This window comes from Oncorhynchus tshawytscha, linkage group LG01, assembly GCF_018296145.1.
Source record: "Oncorhynchus tshawytscha isolate Ot180627B linkage group LG01, Otsh_v2.0, whole genome shotgun sequence".
NCBI lineage: Eukaryota > Metazoa > Chordata > Actinopteri > Salmoniformes > Salmonidae > Oncorhynchus > Oncorhynchus tshawytscha.
Genome location: NC_056429.1, coordinates 37,854,336 through 37,860,555, shown reverse-complemented (window position 1 = coordinate 37,860,555; position 6,220 = coordinate 37,854,336).

Genomic DNA, 6,220 nt, shown 5'->3' with positions numbered 1-6,220 from the left:
AGGCGCCAGAGCCCCTCAGCGCCAGAGCCCCTCAGCGCCCCTCAGCGCCCCTCAGCGCCAGAGCCCCTCAGCGCCCCTCAGCGCCAGAGCCCCTCGGCGCCAGAGCCCCTCGGCGCCAGAGCCCCTCGGCGCCAGAGCCCCTCGGCGCCAGAGCCCCTCTGTCCAGAGCCCCCGCCCCTCTGTCCAGAGCCCCCGCCCCTCTGTCCAGAGCCCCCGCCCCTCTGTCCAGTGGGGTCATTGAGAAGGGTGGCCATGGTTAGAAAGCCACGGAGGCGGACAATAAGGCGGACTAAGACTATGGTGAAGTGGGGTCCGCGTCCCGCGCCAGAGCCGCCACCGCGGACAGACGCCCACCCAGACCCTCCCCTATAGGTTAAGGTTTTGCGGCCGGAGTCCGCACCTTTGGGGGCGGGGGGTACTGTCACATTCTGACCTTTATTTCCTTTGTCATTATTTAGTATGGTCAGGGCGTAAGTTGGGGTGGGCAGTCTGTTTGTTTTTCTATGATTTGGGTATTTCTATGTTTCGGCCTAGTATGGTTCTCAATCAGAGGCAGGTGTCATTAGTTGTCTCTGATTGAGAATCATACTTAGGTAGCCTGGGTTGCACTGTTTGTTTGTGGGTGATTGTCTATGTTAGTGGCTTGTGTCAGCACAGCTCACATTTAGCTTCACGGTTGTTATTTTGTTTACTGCTTTTGTATAGTGTTTCAGTGTTCTCTTTTAAAATTCACTATGAACACATACCACGCCGCATTTTGGTCCTCTGATCCTTCTCGCCTCTCCTCTTCAGATGAAGAGGAGGAAGACCGTGACACAAGATGAAGGAATCTGCATTGTAAGTATCAATTTGATGATTAAATACCTTATTTTCAGAAACAGATAAGTGCACAGAGGTCATTTGTACATTATATTCGGTTTTTTAAAGATGTAGCGACTCCTATGCCACAATTCAATAATAGACCATGTTACTTGAGCAGAAGAAAACGTTTATAAAAAGCACTCATTTAGTTGTCATTCATTTAAACTTTTCAAAGTATACTGTATCATGTTATTGTGTAATAGTGCTAAACTAATTTTATGCATTGCATTTTAATGTAGCCTAGTTACAGTATGTATGGTAAATAGTTAAATCTTCCATTCATTAAAATGGAGTGTGTAAGTGTTGGCCCACTGACCCGCTCCAATTTCGCTCCGTTACTGCATATTTCAGTTCCACTACCCCACCACTAGTAACGAGCAATACCCCCACCACTAGTAACGAGCAAATATGTTAATATGAGTCGCCCAAGAAAAAACTAATAGTTTTTTAAGGAGTGCATAGTGACTGAATAAATTGGCCAACCAAATCAATGGATAGTATCTTATAGATGTAGGATCTTAATTTCATCACCCTGGGCCTGTTGCAGGACAACTTTCCTACAATGCAGGACATTTAATGTGTATTTGAGGTTTAAAGCTGCAATATACAACTTTTTGGGTGACCTAACCAAATTCACATAGAAATGTGAGTTATAGATCTGTCATTCTCATTGACAGCAAGTCTAAGAAGCGGTAGATCTGTTCTATGTGGCTATATCTGTGCTTACCATTTTTAAGTTTTGTTTAACATTTAGCTTTGTACATCAGCTTCAAACAGCTGAAAATACATATGTTTATGGAAAACATATTTCAGAGGTTTACAATGATTCTCAACACCAGGGGTCTTTTGTAGCACGATAGATACTTTAGAAAAATGTAAGACGTCGTGAGCTATTATTTTTTTTTTTGTGCTTTCAAATAGGGACATTCTTGTCCTCTTATCCCCTGCAACTCTTCCCCAGTTCCTTAGTGTACAAGAGAAAGTAGTGTGCTGTGTTTTCTGTCAATATATCTGGCATAATAATAACAAGGGGCACCCTATAAAATCTACATTATGTTCTCAGTTTTATTGTTTACAATTGTTCATAGAGAAACAATGCAATTTAAAGTTTTGAGTCCATGTCTATGCTTAAATCACATCAGAAGACATGTTTTTTTTAGGTCTGGAAGAAATCAATTACATTTTGATTGTTGATGCAGTAACACCTTTAATTGCACATCTAGCGAGTGAGGAATGTGCCCTCTAATGTGTAGGTCTAGCGGTGGTTCTGTACTGTTGCTGCTCATTCATGGCAAAGTTTGCAAATAAACTGTATATCATTTGTATTTGATAAGTTGGACGTTTACATACACTTAGGTTGTAGCCATTAAAACTCATTTTTCAACCACTCCACAGATTTCTTGTTAAACAAACTATAGTTTTGGCAAGTTGGTTTGGACATCTACCGTGTGCATGACACAAGTATTTTTTTTCCAACTATTGTTTACAGACAGAATATTTAACTTGTAATTCACTGTATCACAATTCCAGTGGGTCAGAAGTGTACATACAATAAGTTGACTGCAATCTAAACAGCTTGGAAAATTCCAGAAAATGATGGCATGGCTTTAGAAGATTCTGATAATCATTTGAGTCAATTGGAAGTGTACCTGTGGATGTATTTCAAGGCCTACCTTCCAACTGAGTGCCTCTGTGCTTGACATCATAGGAAAATCAAAAGAAATCAGCCAAGACCTCAGAATTTTTTTTATAAACCTCTACAAGTCTGGTTCATTCTTGGGAGCAATTTCCAAATGCCTGAAGGTACCAGGTTCATCTGTACAAACAATAGTACGCAAGTATAAACACCATTGGACCACGCAGCCGTCATACCACTCAGTAAGGAGACGCATTCTGTCTCCTAGAGATGAACGTACTTTGGTGCGAATAGTGCAAATCAATACCAGAACAACAGCAAAGGACCTTGAGAGGATGCTGGAGGACACAGTTACAAAAGTATCTATATCCACAGTAAAACGAGTCCTATATCGACATAACCTGAAAGGCCGCTCAGCAAGGAAGAAGCCACTGCTCCAAAACCGCCATAAAAAAGCCAGACTATGGTTTGCAACTGCACATGGGGACAAAGTTTGTTCTTTTTGGAGAAATGTCCTCTGGTCTGATGAAACAAAAATACAACTGTTTGGCCATAATGACCATCGTTATGTTTGGAGGAAAAAGGGGGATGCTTGCAAGCCGAAGAACACCATCCCAACCGTGAAGCGCGGGGGTGGCAGCATCATGTTGTGGGGGTGGTTTGATGCAGGAGATACTGGTACACTTCACAAAATAGATGGCATCATGAGGAAATAAAAAGGATGTGGATATATTGTAGCAAAATCTCAAAATATCAGTCAGGAAGTTAAAGCTTGGTCGCAAATGGGTCTTCCAAATGAACAATGACCCCGAGCATGCTTCCAAAGTTGTGGCACAATGGTTTAAGGACAACAAAGTCGAGGTATTGGAGTGGCCATCACAAAGCCCTGACTTCAATCCTATAGAATAATTGTGGGCAGAACTGAAAAAGTGGGTGTGAGCAAGGAGGCCTACAAACCTGACTCAGTTACACCAGCTCTGTCAGGAGTAATTGGCCAAAATTCACCAACTGTATTGTGGGAAGCTTGTGGAAGTCTACCTGAAATGTTTGACCCAAATTAAATAATTGTAAAGGTGTAGCTTCCGTATAGCTTCCGTCCCTCTCCTTGCCCTTACCTGGGCTCGAACCAGGGACCCTCTGCACACATCAATGACTGCCTCCAAGGAAGCATCGTTGCCCATCTCTGCAAGGGGAACAACTACTTAGCCTAGGCTATAGGTGATAGGCTATGGATAATTTGATTGAGACCACCTAATATTCCACATCCAGCAGAGAATCAGGGACGAGGGGAAGCATCAGGTAATATTGACATTTCATCCATTACAAATGACATGTCTCTCCCTTGGACTAGATTTTTTTTTTGAAATACTGAACTCTTTCCCCTGACTGAAATTGAAAAAGCATGGCCCTCCCCCATTTTTATATGGGTACCAGTTCTGAACATTTCTTATGGTCCCTTACAATGACTAGACCTGGAGGTGTGTTTGTGTCTGCTGATTTCTCTGTGTTGTATCTGTGTTTAGAGACAGGGTGTTGACTTTGTCTTGTTGGACCCAAGTGAGACTGTGTGTTGGGTGACAGAATAACAGCGGAGTTTATAGGTACTTTCTCTGAGGTAGAGAGAATCACTTGGCATCAACTCTATAGTAGCTTTGTAAAACTGTGGTAAACTTTTGTATTTACAGCTCATAAAAAGATGTCCTCATTTACCCTGCTTAGCACCTAGAACTGAATGATTCTGATTCTCTGGGAACAGGAAAACAGATGACAACAAACAAACAGAATGAGGAAGTGTGGCGGGGAAAGACCGCAGACTCAGCTGTGCTTCTGGCATATAGGAGAGACGGAGACAGAGTGCTGAGATTGTCACGGTAACCCTTGCTTGGTGACATAGAGGGGTGTGCCGTCACCGGCAGATAGAGCGAGAATAAGAACAAGAGGGAATGATAGACCCAGGAGCGAGGGAAGGAGAGTGAAAGAGTGAAAGAAAGGAGGCATTTTTCTGACATATTGCCTTTTCATTTAGAGCGAGTTGTGAGTTGTTGGCAGTTTGGGGCCACCCCCCCACCTCTCTCCTGTCTAATAAACATCACTTTGGCAGGAAATAAAGTAATGTAGTTCTCTACCCTCGCTGATGTTGGTGTTCTGTTTATTGGTACTGTTTTTATTGTTGCCATTTTCAGTCCACCATGGTTTTGAACCTTGGGGAAACCTCATCCTCACTATTCATCCTAATCCCAGCTGTGGAAGTCATTTACCATACTCTTTGCCCTCCCAAACTGTGTATACACACACACACTCCACAGAGTACTTATCCTACAGAAACAGATGGCGAGGAGAAGAGGGTCTCAAATCCCATTGTTTCGCACAGAGAAAGAAAGAGAAACGACTGACTTTTATAGATGGTGAGGAGTCCGTTTGGAGTTTGGTTCACAGACACAGAGCCATAGTGTAACGGTTCTCCTCTTCATCTGATGATGAGGAATAGGAATCATCTGACCAACACGCAGCGTGGTAAGTGTTCATAGTAAATTTAATTAAATAAACTGAACACTGAATGACCAAAAACAACAGAGTGTGAACGACACGAAACAGTCCTGTAAGGTGAAAAAACAGGAAACAACTACCCACAAACACAAGTGGGAAAAGGCTACCTAAGTATGGTTCTCAATCAGAGACAACGATTGACAGCTGCCTCTGATTGGGAACCATACCAGGCCAAACACATAGAAATACAACACACAGAACAACATATAGAATGCTCACGCCCTGACCAAACCAAAATAGAGACATAAAAAAGGAACTAAGGTCAGGATGTGACACATAGCCATAGCCTCACATGTGTGCCAACATTGTGGAGAACAGTGTCAAGCTTTACATGCACAACATGCTTCTAAGTCCCTCTACCTCTGTCTTTACTGTCATGATCCATTGGCAGACAAACAGGCGATTCCTCCGATTGTTCCTCCACCCCTCCCTGGTATAAAACATCTCCAGAGCACGGTGACATTCACACGTAATCAGACTGACAAGTGCTTTGACACAATTCCCCGTAGCCCCCAAGCCCCAGTCCTTGTCAGATAGAGCTATGAATAAGTTATCCCCAGCCCAGAGTGCTCGACCCCAACACTGTAAACCCAAAGGGATTTTTAACTCAAATCCCTCTAGTAAGTTACATTCAGAGTAAATGTAAAGTTATTATTACTCAAAATACTTATGTGGAAGGGCCTCCCGAGTCACAGCGGTCTAAGGCACTGTATAGCCGTACTTGAGACGTCACTACATACCCTGGTTCGATCCCAGGCTTTGTCACAGTCGGCCGTGCCCGGGAGACCCATGAAGCGGCGCACAATTGGCCCAGCGTCGTCCGGGTTAGGGGAAAGTTTGGCCTGCTGGGATTCCCTTGTCCCATTGTAGACTAGCGACTCCTTGTGGCAGGCCAGGTGCCTGCAAGCTGACCTCAGTCGCCAGCTGGTCAGCGTTTCCTCTGACACATTGGTGTGGCTGGCTTCCGGGTTACACTAGCGATGTGTCAAAAAGCAGTGCGGCTTGGCAGGGTCGTGTTTCGGAGAATACATGGCTCTCAACCTTCGCCTCTCCCAAGTCCGTAGGGGAGTTGCAGCGATGGGACAAGACTAACTACCAATTTGATTTCATGAAAAAGGGCTAAAAGTACAATTTGTTTTAAAATAAAAGTCAAACATTTTTTTTAAATGATAAATT